Source organism: Phacochoerus africanus, chromosome 10, assembly GCF_016906955.1.
Source record: "Phacochoerus africanus isolate WHEZ1 chromosome 10, ROS_Pafr_v1, whole genome shotgun sequence".
In the NCBI taxonomy this organism is placed as follows: domain Eukaryota; kingdom Metazoa; phylum Chordata; class Mammalia; order Artiodactyla; family Suidae; genus Phacochoerus; species Phacochoerus africanus.
The window spans coordinates 27,429,269-27,449,392 of NC_062553.1; positions in this window are offsets into that span (position 1 = coordinate 27,429,269).

The following is a 20,124-nucleotide window of genomic DNA, read 5'->3' on the forward strand; positions in this document are numbered from 1 at the left end:
CATATGGGGTTTTTTCCAGGATAGCAAGATTTATTACTTTAAAATTAAGTAATATAACTACCAACTTAACAGAATAAAGAAGAAAAGTAGTATATGATCATGTCAATGAGTACAGAAATTTTTTTTTGACAAATTCAACCTTTATTCATGATTAAATAACAAAATCTCATTAAACTAGAGCTGGAAAGGAACTTCTTCACTCTGCTAAAGGCATCTGAAAAACCTACAACTTACATCACACATGATGAAGTATTTAACACTTTCCTACAAAATTAGGTGAAAAGCAAAGATATGTGCATTTTCACATTTCTGCCCAATTCATTCTTTTTGTCACCCTTCCTATCCTCATCCACATTATTTCCATTTGATCCATGATAGCAAATAATGAGTCCTGACCCAGCTGTCATGTTCACATTTGCAAACAAGCTTCTAAATTTATTACCTTTGCTAAGAACTTGATATGTGGCAAGAGTACATTGTGATTAGAGTTGATCTATGTGGTTCTGAAAGTACCTGTGCTTCCCACTTTAATAAAATATTTACCAAATCAGGCATAAATTAGATGGCAATCAATAGTCTGTAAAAGTGACAAGTTTTCCTGCAACTATATTAATTAAGTATGAGGCTCCAAGATGAATGGAAAATGTACAGACTAAGAATCTTATGAGTCTCCTCTTAGTCTGAGAACTGATACTGAATTTTGTGAGTCTCTGTTTCTCCACTAATTAAGTGTCATGAATAAAACTGAACAAGAGACAAATTAAGCTTAAAGTACATGGAACTCTACCCAATACTGTGTCTAATCTAAATGGGAAAAGAATCTGAAAAAAAAGGGATATGTATATATGTATAACTGAATCACTCTGTTGTACAGCAGAAATTATCACATTGTAAATCAACTATACTTCACTAAAACTTAAAAAAAATGATGTGTAAGGAAGCAAATTTTAAACTGTATAGTGATTTTTCTCAAATAATTCCAGAAAGGAATCAAGCATCCATTATCTTTTGTCACTAAAGCAAGGGATAGAAACTAATATTTGTGAAAGATTAGAATGTGTCAGACATTGTTCTAGGTATTTTACATTTGTTGCTTTTTTAAATCTGAAAATCCACCGTAAGAGATTGTTTTCATATTTCAAACGAGGAGATGGAGGCTTAGGATAATTAATAATCTACATAATGTCATAATATCATTATGAATAGATTCAATGTAGGTATTACATGAGACAGTGCCACTAAAATGATTATAATGTCTACAACATAATAAGCACTCACAAGATATGAACTTTATCATTATTAACATAATAATAATAACAATAAAGAGTCCTTCAAACATAGAAATTAAAAATGCTTGAGAAAAAGAAGCAGCATTGAAAGTTCTATCTTATATTTTAAAAAGTGATTATGTGACTGTAGATCCCATGGATTCCATTTCTGTCCCACTGGAAGTGCTGTGCTCTGTCCACTACACCTTGCACATGACTCAAATACCTTTTAGAAACCATTAATATGTGTATGTAATAAGGGGCTCTTACATGCATTTGTCAACTGCATTGATGACTTTTTCATTTTCACAGAAAAGTAATTTGTCAGGGAACAAGGGCAAGTTGCAAACACAATCTTTGAAAAAGTGACACTGAAAGACTCTTAGGAGACATAGAAAAACTATTGAAATTTCATGAATATTAATAAATACAAAAACAATAAGCTACTCTTAAGAGACAAAGTCAAGACACTCAGCTGTACTGTTCTGCACTCAGCTCCAGAGGCCTTGCTTTCCCAGAAGTAGCTCTAGAATTCTCCAGGGACTGCCTTGTCCCCAAATCAAACATCACAATCAAGCATTGATTAAAGGAGATGCTTGTTTTGTACTCAGAATAAATAAAATGAAATGTAACCCTAGCAATATAAACTTGTCAAAGACAATGTTTTAACTCTTAATCATCAGCATTAATAACAAAAATATTTTTCCGATACACGACTTATGTTAGGCAAAACTGCATTCTTTGAATATGTGAAAAGGATAGAAACTGAAAGATGTTGAAAAGAGCTACTTTCACCCTAGAAATACGATATCCCAAGTGTCAAGAGAAATTGTATTTTTACAGCTAAGAATCCCTGGAAATCAAAATTTGGAAGAAATCTTGATAGATCTTTAAGACTTTAGGAAGGGTAGTTGGTACTGCCGCAGTAAAAGTTTAAATTAAGAACCCAATCCAGCTAACAATGCCCAGGCTCATTTCCAAAAGAATTCAACTAGGAGTTCTGGCAGGCCAATTGAATTTATAAGGTGGTAAATTAAAAAATAATAAAACATCGATCTGTCAGCATAAGCCTGATTGCAAAGTATATGCCCATTATTTTGCAATTAGTGTCTCTTACTGAAACAGTGCTTTCACAGTGATTCAGCCTTTCACTACATTTTCCCAGAGCATTTCTTTCTACCTGTTTTGAAAATTATTGCTGAAACAGTCACTCAATATTAAATCATTCTGTCAATTAGTGATGGTGGGCGCTGACTCTCTTCTGTTCTACACTTATAAGCATCCAGATGGTACAAAATGTAACATCTTTTGCAAAGTCATAATGTTTTACATCAACTCAAAGCTTACAGAAAGATAGAGCTTCCTCTCAAATGTGCCTTTCTGTCAGATTCCATCCTCTAGAAGCAAATCTCAGAGCCCTTTGTTCTGATATCTAAGCTGACTTTGACCATCCTCAGCATTAGTAATCAGCCTAGATTATTGCTGTACTTTCTATCTTAAAACTTGTCCTGTTTTTCCTTGCCAACTGCTTATGGTAGTGATAGTCTTATTATTAAAGAAAGGTAAATTTAAAAGTTAATTATTTTTATCTTTAGCCCTCCTAAATGGTATTTGCATTTCAAAAGATGATTCAAGCTACCAGGATTCCATGGCAAGGGAAGACAGGGAACTGATATCTAAAGATTTGCAGGATGTGCCCTGCCAAAGCCGGGAGGATAAAAATGGTCGGAAGTCCACCACAGCTTTCTATGCAAAGCTGAGTACCCTGGTTCAGAGCAGAGTCAGCCAAAAAGATGAGGACTCTTATTCTTATTCACACAGGCAGTTTGGGGAAAGGGAGCTTTTATTACCTTGTTTGATGGTGTGTACAGAAGTGAAGTGACATTGTGCAGGTAGCTTGTCATGTTTTGTGTTCCAATAAAAAGAGTTTAAAATCTCCTTCCCAGGAAAACAGTAAATGGCAGAACACCAGTCCTACAGAGAGGAAGCAAGCACAGAATGCTTAAAGATATAGACAGCCTGCATTATAACATAAGCACAGGCAAGAGCTGCAAAACATACTGGAGAGAATAAGAGTCTCTCAGTGAGATATCAGTCAATAAAGACTCATGTTAAAAACCATGCCAGGCTTTAGGGTTCCTGAGGAAGGGCAGCTCCCTAAATCTGAACCTCTTCACACATTCCCCCGAAATCATAGATGGAAGATCAGAGAGCCAGTAAGACCATTCTCAAAAATAACTTGGGGACAGAGACTACTACAAATATAACTGTATGTGTAAGTCAAGCTATCAATATCCAAATCTTGTGTTATTGCTGTTGTTGATATATTTTCAAAATGTTTGCTATATTAAATGTGACTGCAATGAATCTAGCTAAATAGATTTGTGAATTCTTTGCTGCATTAAACATTTTAAAGCTCAAGAATGCAAATTATAATTCCTTTCACATCAAAACCAGATGTTTGGGAGTTCGCACTGTGGTAAAGTGGAAACAAATCCAACTAGTATCCATGAGCATGTGGGTTTGATCCCTGGCCTCGCTCAGTGGGTCAAGGATCTGGTTGCCATGATCTGTGGTGCAGGTCACAGATGCAGCTCGGATCTGGCATTGCTGTGGCTATGGTACAGGCTGGCGGCTACAGCTTTGATTTGACCCTAGCCTGAAAACTTCTATATGCTGCACTTGCGGCTCTGAAAAAAGAAAAAAGTTTGAAGAGAATAGCCAACATATTTTTATAAGGAGCATGTTGGACCAAAGAAGTCAGATTAAAATCTAGACCAGTGGCAATTAATTGAAACTGACCATACACCAAACGAAAGAGAATATCATTTAATTGAGTAATACAACATGGAAACCCTTTCAGTTCTTTATAATTTACATCTGATTTCTCAGAAGCACTTTGGGATGAAGGTGCAGGTTTTATTCATTCTTCTGTCACTAGTTGCTTCCAGATCTTTGTCTAAAAAATAGCAAGTTGAGTCCCTGATGTGGCTCAGTGGTAAAAAACCTGACTAGTATTCATGAGGATGCTGGTTCCATCCCTGGCCTCATTCAGTGGGTTCAGAATCTGGCATTGCTGTGAGCTGTGGTATAGGTTGCAGAGGCAGCTTGGATCCCATGTTGCTATGGCTCTGGCATAGGCCAGTGACTACAGCTCCAATTTGATGAGAGTTCCCTAGCCCCGGAACTTCCATATGCCAAGATTACGGACCTAAAAAGACAAAAAAAAAAAATTAAATTAAATTAAAAAATAGCAAGTGGATGTTGAATAAAAAATAATTGAATGAGTGAATGGATAAGTCAATTAATGTTGAGACGGAGTGAAACCCTCTGGGGCCCTCTTAGTTACAAAAGCTTTTCTGTGTCTCTGGTTTCTTGCTTGTAAAAAAAAGGCTTTTGGCCTCCTAGATCTTCCTTGAGTTCCACAGTGCAGACTCAAATGAGCTACTAATTAGGTGAGGAGATACAGAAACAAAGGAAAGGCAGTCAAGAAACAACAGTGCAGGGAAGGGATAGGGCTCTGGTTCCTCCTCAGTGGATACATATTCCAATCTGATACATAAGCTCTGAGTTCTTCTACAGGAACCAAGGCCCTCACCCAGGCAGAGGATGCTGACTTCAGGCTGAACACAAGTATGTGGACATCATACTCGTTGGAACCACAAAGCTGTTGACTTAAGATTCCTGGAATACCACACTGTTACCTCACCACCAACCAGAGAAAAGTCACATACCCTGCAGACCTCCCCCCAGTTTTGCCTATAAAAGCTCTTTCCTGAAACCCACTGAAGACTTCAGGCTTTTTGAGTATGAGCGACCCATTCTCCTTGCTTGGCCCTGAAATAAACCTTCCTCTGCCCCAAATTGTGATGTTTTAGTTTGTTTGGTTTACTTGGCCTCACTGTGTAGCAGACACATGAAGTGGGTTTGACAACAATATATCTTTTTGAACAGAAAGGTAATTAGTTTTACAACACCATTTAGATCCTTGCTCATTAGTGGGTAACAAGTTTAAATTTAAGATTAAAATCTAAAATATTCATTTTTAAATTGATAATATTTTATTGCGAGACAGCTCTGTACAATTTACTTCATAATTGGCTGTAAAGAAAAATTTTTAATTCTTGGTTATATTTATTATTATTTTTTGTCTTTTTTTGCTATTTCTTGGGCTGCTCCCGCGGCATACGGAGATTCCCAGGCTAGGGGGTCTAATCAGAGCTGTAGCCGCCAGCCTACGCCAGAGCCACAGCAACACGGGATCCGAGCCGCGTCTGCAACCTACACCACAGCTCATGGCAAGGCCGGATTGTTAACCCACTGAGCAAGGGGAGGGATCGAACCCGCAACCTCATGGTTCCTAGTCGGATTCGTTAACCACTGCGCCACGACGGGAACTCCCAGGTTATAATTATTTTTATACACTTATTTATATACAGAAACACTCATTCCACTTTTCAGAAATCTAGAACAGATTCATAAATTCTAAATTTTTCTAGAAAATAATGACGCATAGTAATCTCAAACTGAAAGTTAGACTACTGTATTTTTTCAGGAACTTTTTTTCTTGCATGCAGAAATCACTTTATGTAACTCTTTGAAAAAGTTTATTTACCCTTGTAAAAATCTTATAATCTAAATAATCATCATTGTTTTCAAATTAAAAATGAATATTACAAACTAAGTTAGAAAAATGCATTTGTAAATTATCTAGCAGTTTCTATTTGTATGAAATTAAAAAGAATACATTGCAAAAGAAAATAAATTCAAAACAAGCAATGTTGTTCTTGACCTACAGTAAATATAACAGAATGATTAAAAATATGAAAAACAATTGACTAAAAAGTAAAATCAATCACAAAATGTCTGATATAAAAACTATCAAGATATGTACAGATTACATGGGGAAAAATATAAAAATTCAGTAGAATTAGGAAAAGCTATAATAATTTCCTATAATGAAATACATCTGTTAAATAGCAATTTGTTTTGATTTTAAGAATGATTGCCTTAAGTTTATCTTCAATGCCCCCAGTGTCACATCATTAAGCATATCTCATGCACAGATATAAAGCAGTAAAAATTCTATAATAATTTTGAATATTCAAAACAAACCTAAAAATATTTAGGCTATTAAATAATCTGCCTACCCTTTGATTTAAAAAAACCCCATCAAATTGATGATAATGATAGATTAATCTAAGGAAAAATGTTCTCAAGTAGATTGAGCAAATCCCACTTATACCAGTGGTAAAATTAATAGGATAAGTAGGATAAGTCACCCATAGCTAATTCCTCATTTTGCCATTTACTCCTTCCCACAGAAAATTTGATTTACTCTATCCATCTTCACCATTTGCTCCATGGTGCTCATTGTGGGTGGTGGGGATGAAAAAAGAATGGCACATTCTGAACCTGTTCAGAGAAGATCAACATTACCATGTTTGAAAGTTACTTTAAAATATCTTCTACATAGAAGGTGTGATACTAAGTAGGTGTTGGGTAAGCTGCACTCCAGAGTAGTCAGTTCCTAATCAGTGATCATCCTCTGAGGCTGCTCTGCTCTCATTGATCAGAAAGGCCACTCTAGAGTCAGCCTCTACACCTTCAGCTCTTCTTATCTTGGACAATGTCAGAAATGTTGTTAATTAGCAAAATAAGCATTAGAAATGGGTTTTAATGAGTGAAATTAGTAGCTTATTTATGAGCAGAATGGATGTTTTAAAAGACTCTCCTTGGAGTTCCTGTGGTGGCTCAGCAAAAACGAATCTGACTAGCATCCATAAGGACCCAGGTTTGATCCCTGGCCTCGCTCAGTGAGTTAAGGATCTGGTGTTGCCCTGAGCTGTGGTGTAGGTAGAGACAAGGCTTGGATCTGGCATTGCTGTGGCTGTGGTGTAGGCCAGTGGCTATAGCTCCAATTGGACCCTTAGCCTGGGAACCTCCATATGCCACAGGTACAGCCCTAAAAAGACAAAAAAAAATAATAATAATAAATAAAAGACACTCCTTGGTGAAATATATATATGAGTATACGTATATATACTCATATATATATTTCACCAAGGAGTGTCTTTCATTTTATTATTATTTTATACACACACACATTTTTTTTTTTTTTTTGGCCACCCTGAGGCATATAGAATTCCCAGGCCAGGGATCAGAACCAAGCAGCAGTTGAGATGGTCAAGGTATTAAACCTGCATCCCAGTGGTCCAGAGATATTGCCAATCCCATTTTGCCACTGTGGGAACTCCTAAACCTATATATATGCTCTGTTTCATTTAATGGTTATGAAGATTCTTGATTGATTTAGAATCAAATAGTTTTTTAGATGATTAGATAAATGCTTTAATAGGATACTATTACATTTGCTTAGGACAATCCTTTTGTGCAAGATGGATTTACAGTACCTAAAAAAATAAAAAGATAAATTTCTTTGATCTCATAGAACAATCTGCGTTACTGTTTAAAGCCTGCTTACTAAGAAGTGTATGTTTGTGTAGTAGAATTTGGTTTAAGACTTTCACCACAATCTATTATTGAACTTTCCAAAGAGTAGCTAACATTCACCTACCACTGATTATAGACGTCTATCATGACAAACTGTCAAATGACAAAACTAAAACAATTTAGCGGTAAGTTCTCTGTTCTTTATCCAAGGCAAAACAATTCTTGGATTAGGGAGTACAGTGCCTCCCAAGCAGTGGCACACTCTTTACAAGGAATTTTGGGCAAAATCGAGTTTTATGGAGTTTCAAAGGAGGCAACATGGAACCGGGGAACGATTGGCTAGGAGGTTGGGTATTTTCTTTCTTTCTTTTTTTTTTTAATGATTTTTATTTTTTCCATTATAGCTGGTTTACAATGTTCAGTCAATTTTCTGCTATATAGCAAGGCGACCCAGTCACACATACATATACACATTCTTTTTCTCACATTATCATGCTCCATCATAAGTGACTAGATATAGTTCCCAATGCTATATAGAAGGATCTCACTGCTTACCCATTCCAAAGGCAATAGTTTGCATCTATTAACCCCAAATTCCTAGTCCATCCCAGTCCCTCCCCTTCCCCCTTGGAAACAACAAGTCTGTTCTCCAAGGACAAGCAGTTCCTATTTCCAGGGTAATGTGAGTTTGCTAAAGCTAAGCTGGAGGATTGTGATTGGTGTACCTTAGATTTCATCGACAGGTACTTCCGGTAAGTTCAGGTTGACTTAAGTTTAAGGTTGATTTAGATTTGTGATGCGGACTAGACCTAAATGTCATCCTCCAGTTTGTGAATCCCAAAATACAAACTAACCCTGGTACTTCTTTATCACTACCAAAGAAACAAAACCCTTTACTAGCTGTCCTTTAACTAAAAACTTTCAGCTAGTTCCCTATAATAAGTAATGTACAAACACGCAGCTGTGTCAAGCCTGCTCTTAGTTTTTCCATATTAAAGACATATCCAGATAATACAAAAAAAAAAATCACCTTGAAACTGATGTCACAGAAGCAAATGGTCATTTATTCAATATGTAATATTTAGAGTCTGTTTAATGCCGTGATCCCACAAATTCCCTCAATTATTATTTAACCCTAAGATAAGAAGCAAATGGACACAATGATAGTGTTATTTGATGACATTTGATTCTTCATTTATTCCACTAGAAACTCTGAGCATTTTCCACCAGAGTGTCATTTACCAAGGAAATGAATTTATGTAAAGGATTTCTTTTTCCCTTAATCATTACATGCATGGCAAAAACAGAAAAGACTAACTATTATGGTATCAGAAGATTTTTCTAAGAACTTGTTGGTTTACTTTCATTTATGAGAGAAAAGTGTGGTTACTTTAATCCCCAGTATTCAGTCACATTTATAACCCTGTATTTCTTAGTTTATAAGGAACAACTTAATTTGGATACCAACTTAATTTATTCACCTGGAATGTGTAGGAAGTAAGGTCAAGAGGAAATTGCCAGGGTGAGAGGCAAGCATTACTTCTCTTGTGAAGTTGCTGGATTTTCTCTTCAAAAGGAACATATAATTATTGTAAAATGAAGAATAATTCAGGAAAGTTTTTTAAAAAATGAGTGATTAGGTAATGCACTTAGGATAACACAGTAAAAGAGGCAATTAAAATCCAGCATTGGGTAAGTAAATAAAGATCAGCTAAAGATGCCAAATATATACAAAATATAAGGTAGAAAAAATCAAGTGTATTTTATGTCTGCAAATGAATAAGAGAATGTTGATATATAGAAAACAAATGAGGAAAAACTTATTTAAAACAGTAATTTTACTCTTCATATAACTATAGTAATCACCAATTAAAAAATATCACGTAAAAGGCATTGCTTTACTCTAAATGAAATAATAATGGTTAAACACAGCTTTTACATTTTCAAGTTGAAATTTTTAAAGTTAATGCCACCACGTAGTGAAAGGCCTCTCAAAAGAGCTAAAGTTTTGCACAAAGATAAAAGAATACCCAGAAGAATTAAATGTATGCATATCAACTAAACTTCACAGCAGTTATCATATGGAATTAAGATAATTATCATGTAAACTCATTAAACATTTCTAATTATTTTGAAAAATTCTGGGATTGTTAGATTGATATTAAAAGACTAGGGGATGTAGAGAAATCTTCATAAATAGAAATGATTAATTAAAAGCAGTGAAACAAAAAATGGAAATGACGTGTAAAATGAGAAAATGAGGAAATGTCAGACCATTTAAAGGTAAAAATGGTTCTTAAAAACCACATTTCCACAGTATTATGTATGCATTTAGCATGAAGAAAATGTATGAGAAACAGTAGCACTGCCAAAATAATGCATACATTACCAATGTATGATTGAATATATCTCAATTATCTCATTTAATTTTCACATCAGCACTACAAAACTGTTCATTACAAAATGATTACCACAATGAGCCTAGTTACCATCTGTCTCCATACAAAATTACCATATTATTAATTACATGTCCTAAGCTATGTATTATATCCCAGTGACATTGATTTTGTAACTGGAAGTTTGTAATTCTTAATCTTCACCTATTTCACTCATCCCCACTCCCCCACCATCTTCCCCTCTGGCAACTACTAGTTTGTTCTTTGTATACATGGATTCTGTTTCTGTTTTGTTATTGTTATGTCTGGTTTTTTTTGTTTTTTGTTTTTTTTTGGGGGGGTGGGTAGGTGGGTGGGGAGGCTGCACCCACAGCATGCAGAAGTTCCCAGGCCAGGGACTAACCCATGACACCATAGCAATCTGAGCCATAGCAGTGACAATGCTGGATTCTTAACCTATGAAGCCACCAGGGAATTCCTGATTGGTTTTTTAAATTTCACATGTAAGTGAACTCATACAGCATTTGTCTTTTTCTGACTGAATTATTTCACTTCGCATAATACCCTATAGGTCCATCCATGTTGTTGCAAATGGAAAGATTTCATTCTTTTTTATGGCTGAGTGTTTCCCACTGTGTGTACCTGTGTGTATATTACATCTTCTTTAAGTATTCGGCTGTTGAATGGGCACTTACCAGCTTCCATATCTTAGCAACTGTAAATACTGCTGCAATGAACACGGGGGTGCTGTCTTACTGAATTCGTGTTTTTGATTTCCTCATAAAAATTCATGGAAGTGGAATAGCTGTCTGTTTTGGTGGTTAGACATAATTTTTTTTTTTTAACTTTTTGAGGAACTTCCACACTCTTTCCCATAGTGGCTCTACCAATTTACATTCCCACCAACACTGTTCTAAGTTTCTCTTTCTCCACATCATGGTGAACACTATGGTCAATTAATCTATGACATAGGAAGCAAGAATATACAGTGGAGAAAAGACAGTCTCTTCAATAAGTGGTGCTGGGAAAACTAGATAGCTACATGTTTAAAAAAATGAAATTATAACATTCTTTAATACCATATAAAAAATAAACTCAAAATAAATTAAAGATCTATATGTAGGACCAGATACCATAAAACTCCTAAAGGAAAACATAAGTAGAACACCCTTTGACACAAATTGCAACAATAATTTTTTTGGATCTGTTTCCTGGAGTAACGGAAATAAAACAATAATAAACAAATGGGACCTAATTAAACTTAAAATCCTTTGTATAGCAAAGGAAACCATAAACAAAATGAAAAGACAACTTATGGCCAGGAAAAATATTTGCAAACAATGCACCCAACAAGGGCTTAATTTCCACAATATACAAATAGCTTACACAGCTCAATATCACACCACGGTATACTAAGCACTATATGATCACAGCCACAGCCCAATATCATAAAAACAAACTGAATCAAAAAGTGGATCAAAGACCTAAATAGACATTTCTCCAAAGACATACAGATGACCAAGAGTCACATGAAAAGATGCTCAGCATTGCTAATTATTAGAGGAATGCAAATCAAAACTACAATGAAGTGTCACCTTACACTAGTCAGAATGGCATCATCAAAAACTATACACAGAAGTTCCCATTGTGGCACAGCTGAAGAATACAGTAACAGAAATTTTAAAATGTGAAGGTTTTTATTTGTATAGGAAGATTGCTTCTTTTCCACACCTTCTCCAACATTTTTTGTTTGTTTGTTTGTCTTTTTAGGGCCACCCCCATGGCATATAGAAGTTCCCAGGATAGGGGTTCTTCTTTCTAACTCTTTATTAAAATTTTCACTGTGTTCATTTACTTTTTTCCCCTAAGTTCTTGAGAACCTCTATGATTATTATCTTGAACTCTTTATTTGATAGATTGCTTATTTCACTTTGCTAAGTTCTTCTTTTGGGGTTTTGACCTGCTTCTTCATTTGGAGCATATTCCTCTGTCTCTTCATTTCACCTAATGCTCTGTTTATCTCTATGTATTATGTAGTTCAGTCACATTTTCCAATCTTGAAGTCACATTTTCCAGTCCTGTGGAGTTGATGTCCTGCAAGGCCCAACAGCCCACTCCTTTCAGATCACCAGAACTATGTGCTCTAGGGTACCCACTGTGTGGGCTGTATGGGCCCCTCTGCTGTGCCAGGGTTCACTGTTGCAGGCATGCTCATAAGCTAGAATGCGCCTTGGCCATGTTGGCTGCCAGGTCCTACCACATGCAGTGACTGCTAGCCCACTAGGGGTGGATGAGGACCTAACATGGCTGGATGCATGTCCCAGCGAGTCCTGAGGCTGGTGCCCACCTCCTGGTGGGCAGTCAGGTCCTAGAAAGCCTGGCTGAATGTTTTATATTACTTTGCTTTGAGAATCATGATTACAGCTTCCAGGGTTTCCACATCAATAATATACACATTTGGGTACCAGACAGGTTTGCTTAAAATTGGAAAAAATCTAAACAGACTCTCTTTAGAGATGAAAGAGTAGTGTGTAGTTCTCGGGAAAATTGAGATTGTGTGATAACCCCAAGTTTATACCTGATATTGTCATACCTGATATTCATTTTGCTTAAACAGAGGGTTATTCTTCCAACGTCTGTGGTTTAGACAGAAGTCATTGGGGAGATTTGCTTCAATGATGGATGCTGAGCTAGAAACCATTTCACTGGAGTTTATCCTATGATATAGCAAAAAAGGAACCATAGTAGTTTTTCATTACTACATCATTAATGTAGTTTCATTACTACATTATTACTTCTAGCCTAGCATCTCTGCTGCAGTTTTTTTAAGCCCCCATGGAAATGTCTGAGAGCTGAATTCTAAGGCAAGGGGCATGCAAATGTAGAACCTAAAACTGATGCAAACAAAAGTTCTATTCTATTTTCTCTTAAGATTTGGAGGCTGTAAATCCACTAACTTAAAGCAAAAAAAAAAAAGTTGTAAATAAGACTTCTCAAGGCTTCAGATTTGACCCATCAGTAGTCATATTTGGAAACTGGGGATAATTATGACTAGAAAGACTGAGGGTTAAAAAAAATGCTTTATCAGAAACCTTGGCCGAACCAATCATAGAAATAATTCATATGTATGTCTCTGTGTTTGTGATTTTGGGTGTGCAAATATAAATGTAAGTCTGTGTGTGTGTGTTTCTGTATACACTGGTTTAGGACCTGACATATTTAGAGAAATGAGTGTTCAAAACATATCATGCACTTTAGAAAAGGATGTAATGAACATATTTTCACTAGATATTAAAAAATAGTAGTTTGAAATTATTTTGTCGAGATTATATATTTTAAGTTTTCATAACATGTATTTTAGCATGACTTTTCCAAATAATTAAAGAAATTTGGAGACAATCCACAGCAGAAAAATTTAAATAATTAAAGAAGGCAACACAACGTCTTAAGTGAAAACATTAGAGGAGCTAAATTTGTATAACTTAACAAGAAAAAAAATTTATAAATATTTGAAAGGTGTGAAGAAGTAAAAGCAATTATTTAGCATGACTCACAGGAATATAATATAACAGAATAGAATAATATCAAAAAGGAAAAATTCCTTTGTGGTACCTTTAAAATGTCACAATTTCATTTAAAAAAGTAAATAAAACATAATTTCCACCTTAGTATCTTTGATTCTATTAATATGATTACTAAAATCCTATAATGACCTACAAGATAGTGTGCATTTGACAATGGCAATTATAGTAACAACAACGATAATAATAGTTAATATAATCTGCAAGCACTGTTCTAACATTTAATTTCTATAATAGTTCTACACTATTATTATTTTACATATGAGGAAATTGTGGTAAAGAGAAGTACAGGAAAATGATAATGCCTAATCATTGTATTTTAGTATTATTAAATATACCTACACTTAATAAAATAATCTATGTTTATAATTAATAATTCACATCAAGTATAAATTGTTGGTCATGAAATAAATGATAAAATAAATATTTTATTTAATGGATTTGTTTGTAATTAGATTATGTTTACATGTTAACGTATAACTGGTTTTATAGCTCACACCAGAGAATACATAATAATCTTAAGCACATTACTATTACATATTTTTTAAAGTATCTTCATAATTGGTATCTATGGAACAAGTCTTTAGTTATAACATTCAAAAATAACTTATTACTACATATATTCAGAGTAAAAACCATTCTAGGCTCTGGTGATACAGCCAAGAACAACAACAAAATGTCCATTGACAGATGATTGGATTAGTAAGATGTGGTATATATACACAATGGAATACTACTTGGCCATAAAAAAGAATGAAATAATGCCAATTATAGCAACATGGATGGAACTAGAGACTCTCATCCTGAGTGAAGTAAGTCAGAAAGAGAAAGGCAAATACCGTATGATATCACTTCTATCTGGAATCTAATATATGGCATATAATGAACCTTTCCACAGAAAAGAAAATCATGGACTTGGAGAATAGACTTGTGGTTGACAAGTGGGAGAGGGAGGCAGTGGGGTGGATTGGGAGCTTGGGGTTAACAGATGCAAACTATTGCCTTTGGAATGGATTATCAGTGAAATCCTGCTGTGTAGCACTGGAAACTATGTCTAGTCACTTATGATGGAGCATGATGATGTAAGAAAATAGAATGTGTACATGTATGTATAACTGGGTCACCATGCTGTACAGTAGAAAAAAAATGTATTGGGGAAAAAGAAATTAAAATATATATATCTTAAAGAAAAAAAAAGCAAATACAAAAAAAAAATTAAGGTCATTGTTCTCATAGAACATACCTGTAGTAGGGAATAAAAATATAATAAGGAAGCACACCACATTAACCAGTGTTCTTCACAGAAACCAGTAAGATGCATGATAAATTAGATGGGTAGATGATAGACCTTAGATAGATAAATACATAGATAGATAAAGAGATTTATTGTAAGGATCTGACTCATGCAATTTTGGATATTGGCAAGTCCAAATTATGCAGGGTGGCCTGGCAGCATGAAAACTCAGTAGGAGCCAGTGCCACATGATTCCAAATGATGCACAGACAATAAATCCATGAAATTAGCATTGGCCTCAACAGAATTCTCCCTCACAAGCTATTTGTATGGTTTGAAATGATGTTCTACATACAATCAGTAACTAGCAGCCCATGGACATGTATTGAATATCTAATATACTCCAATGACTATTTAATCAGTGGGGAATCAAGAATAATAAGACATCATCCCTACTCTCAGTACAGGCATGAAGAATAATGCAAAACATAATTCTACCTTATATTTATTCCCTATGCAGAAATTCTCTTGTGGTACAAAAGCTTCTGGATGATGCATGGATTACTAATTCTTGAGAAATGTTGGTGAATTTACATATGCAGGCAAAACCAAAGGTGAATTATGAACAGCTCAAACAATGTTTTTTGCATTTATTGATGAGAATTGGAGCACATTGTGTAAAGGCAATAATTTTACCTTCAGGGTATCTATAAATATTTGAATAGGACAATGGAACATTTTCTCTACCAGTATAATTCAAATTAAAACAACTAAGCTACAACACAACAACCTGAAACCTTAAGTAACAAATTACACCTTTAAATAAAACAGAAGCTCACTCTCAGTTTAAAAAAAGTGTTCAGTTTAATAAATGCTCTATTAATAGGGAAAGACTCAAGTGGTTGCAAACCCTATTTTAGAAACATGATCCACTATAAAAATAATCTAAATACATTGATAGAGTTATAGATATGAGCATTTTTACTGGCCTCAATAAAGTACTATAAATGTTCCTTTTTTGTTTGTGATTGCCAGATCAGCACTTTGCTATTTCTGTGTATTATAGATCTAAATTCCAAATCATCACAGGAGCAGGGCTTTAGCTTCACATTCATTATGTCTCCTGAATATTCATAGAAATTGCCTCTGAAAATACTCTTATTAAAAAAGACCTGAGTAATAACCCTTGTAAAGCACTTAAAAAATATGAACCTTTGTGTAAATGTTAAGCAGCATTTTTTATTAGTGTTAAACATTAAACAATAGCAGAGGGAGTAATAAATTTAGATTTATGGCATGGTTGAGGAAGAAAAATATTTTCATGAGGAGCATCAAAGGACAGTAAAAGGAGATTCAAGGAAGCAAAGCTACATGATGCCACAGCACAGAAAAAGAGTATCATAGAATACACCAGCCTGTGTTGCAAGAATCTAGTCTGGTATAAATTTTTAATGCCAATAGCAATGATTAGAGTAATGGGGATCAAGAGGAAAGGCATTCAAGCTATTTAAAAATGAAACCAATACAGAGTAACCCTTGACCTGATTGTTAATCACTCAGGTTTTACTTTTTGTTTTTTGGCCCCAACTACAACATGCAGAAGTTCCCTGGCCAGGCTTCAAACCATGCCACAGCAACGCTAGATTTTTAACCCACTGAGCCACCAGGGAACTTCAGTCACTCAGTTTGATAAGGCTAGGCTGGTATTTGAAATATCTTCTAGGAGACAAGGAAACATACAGCAATTTGAGTCACTTAACCATCTTGCAATATAAAATAACCTTGGAATTTTATAACCGAAATGGATTAAAATTCTCAATCTGCCATCCCTAACTCAACTAGAAAAAATATCTTTTTATGGATTGGTATTTACATTGAGAGTGATATCTGGAAACTCTTACTTTGGTGCTTGGGCAATGACACACTGGTGACGGCCAAATCTTGTACCAATTCTAATCTCAGGAAGAGATTTTTACGGTGCTAAAATACAAAACTAGAGTCAAGAGTTCTGGCTGCTGCTTCACCTCTGTAGGTGCAGGGATTGGACCTAATGCAATAGAACCTGCTCAGGTGATTCAAGGAGTGAAGAAGGATAGTTCCATCTTCACTGACATACATGACCTTGTATGTGCTCTCAAAATTATTGCCTTTTAAAAATCAAGGACATAGCCATATTATCAGAAGCCGAGATCACCAGAGGGAAACTTATTCAGGTCAAGTTAAGTTATCCTCCAGCTCATAAATTCAGAGCCACCATTGTCCTTTCACTATGAAGCCTCATGCAGGAGTAAGCACAGGGGTAAACATTATCTGTGTTTCTTTTTAAAACCATCTGGATATAAGTATTAGATAGGTTTAAATTTTGTTAGGTCAGTGTAAAGTTAAAAATTTAAAGCTAACCACACTTAGGCACAATAAGTGCACATAAAACTAGTGAAAGTTGGATGCATCACATTCAATCCAGAAGATTAAAAATAAATTTGAATTAAAAATATTTCCAAAAAGTCAATGAAATTAAGATAACAAACCAGAAAATAATAACAATAATAATAGTAATAAAAGGAATAAATGTAAAATGGTCAAATCAATCCATTTTTAAAAAGAAACATAAACAAATGTGTGGAAAAGAAATGCAAGACTATCAAATGGAAGAAAATCCAAAATTTAATTAAATAGTTTTATAGAACACATAGGAAAGCCATAAGGAAGCACAGTAATTAGAAGCAAAAGAAAGAGAAAATTTACTCCAAGAAAATACTAAATTAAAAAAATTATAAGCCTGTTGATAAAATGATCTAAAGATATACATATGTGCGTGTGCATGTATATATTTATGTGTGCATGTGTGTATTTACTTTATAAATGTGTATGTATATATATAAATATATATAAATGAAGAAAGGATTAAGAAGGTCAATAAAGTATTTACTAGCAATTCAAGTCACATGAACTAAGAACATAATACCACAATTTATGAAGCAAAACCTTAAGAGGTTACTATAACAGACAAAATCCCACCAAATTTAGTCAATGAAATCTGTATATACTCTAATTAGAATCAGCAAAATTGTTCAGCAAGTTAAATGAACAAGATGAACCTACAAAACTCAACTGCATTCTTAACATATTGGCAGGAAATAATTAGTCAGTAAAATGCTCTTAGATATATTAACAAAAAATATGAAGTACTAGGGAATAAAAGTAGTAAAACATGTGTAAAGACTGCCCAGGGAGAATAATAAAAACTCTAATTGAGAAGCAATTTTGAAAAAGAATAGGGAGTTCCTGTGGTAGAGCAGGAGAAACAAATCTGACTAGGAACCATGAGGTTGCAGGTTTGATCCCTGGCTTCGCTCAGTGGGTTAAGGATCCCATGTTGCCCTGAGCTGTGGTGTAGATTGCAGACACTGCTCGGATCTGATGTTGCTGTAGCTGTGGCATAGGCCAACAGCTGTAGCTCCAATTCGACCCCTAGCCTGGGAACCTCCATATGCTGCTGGTGTGGCCCTAAAAAGCAAAAAAAAAAAAAAGAGAGAGAGAGAGAGAGAAGATCTGTCAAAGAAAATCCCATAAATATCTGCAGAATAAACAATAAAAGAAATTAGTATCAGTGGAAAGGTGAGGAGTGGAGGAGTCTTCAGAAAACTTTTGCATCAAATTGGAATGTATGGTGGAACTTAGTAAATATACAGGAATTTGGGGGTGTGAAAAGTATGGACAGTGTTACCAAAATATCTGAAAATCTTAGAGCTTTTTCTACCAGTAACACTGGTTATAATTACTCTCTCTATTAATCATTATCACTGTTTTTAATTCACTCTGGGGCACAGCTATATTCCACTTATCTATGTGATCATTTCTTTATTCATTTACTTGAACCTGGCAGAAAAGGTCTCTTCTCTCGTGGGGATTTCATTCTTACTGTGGGGAATGAAGGCCAGAAAAATAAAAATTTAATTAGAAAATAATCAAATTTCAAGTGATGATTGAAAAGTGCTTGAATAATACAAATAAAACATAAGGTATTGTCCTTGAGTGAGACTGCATTGCATTGGATAGCCGCATATGGCTCCACCAAAAAGGGGTGATATTTAAGTTGATATTTAACATGTATCTCTAAGCTTCTAATGTATTGCAGTGGTGTATAATGTTAGTAGCTGCTAGATAATTATGTGTTGGGTTTAACTGAATATTTATAAATCACTTAAAATTCTGATAGCTCCTTGTAGATTTCTATACTAATCTAGGTCAGGAGATAGAGTTATATCTATAATAGTTAAATAACTTTTTACTATTCATTATAACTGTAATGAAAGGGAAGAGAATGCCAACAATGGCCTTTTAGTTGTCCATCTTATGAAATACAAGTAGTGGCCCTTATTTCTACTCCCAGACTCTTTGTTGAACTTTCTTTTACTAGTACTGTCTATATTGTACAAAGTACACCCTCAAAATTCTAATCAGTTTTTCCTATTTAACTCCCTAATCAAGAGCCTATACTCAGTTACTTTTGTTGATTTTGGGGGTCTATGTTCTAGCCAATATACACATATATCATTCCTCTAGTGTTAATATTCATGACTGACAGAGCTTAAAGCAAAATTAAAACAATTGTTAAGTGATGTTCTCTACTTCATTGCAGAGGAGTGCTGCCTATGTTAGTTTTCTATGCTGTGTAACAAATTCTCGCAAAATTAATGGCTTAAAATAGTACAGAATTATACTTTTAGTAGGAAGCATGGCTTAACTGAATTCCCCTGGAAGGCCACAAGCAAGGTGCCAATCAGGAATGGTACTTATCTGAAGATTCAGCTGGGGATGGGTCAGGTTGTTGTCAGAGTTCACTCTCTGGAGGCTGGAGAGTTTAGGACAATTTCCTTCTTTAAAGTCAGCAGTGGAGACTGAATTTCTATAGTGAGCCTGTTAGCATCTTCTTTGACATAATCACAGAAATGGCATCATAGCACTTTTGTCATATTCTATTAGTTAGAAGCAGGTCCCTCCCATATCTCAGGAAGGGAACGACAGAAACCTGTGGATACTAGCATGTGAGGATCGTCGGGGACAGCTTCAATCTGTCCACCACAGCATTTTTTAGGTTCTCTATTTTTCAAATAATCTTTCCTATTTTGTTAATTTTGTGCTTAAGGTCCTCATCACACATGTTATTTTCAATAAATATAGCAATTATA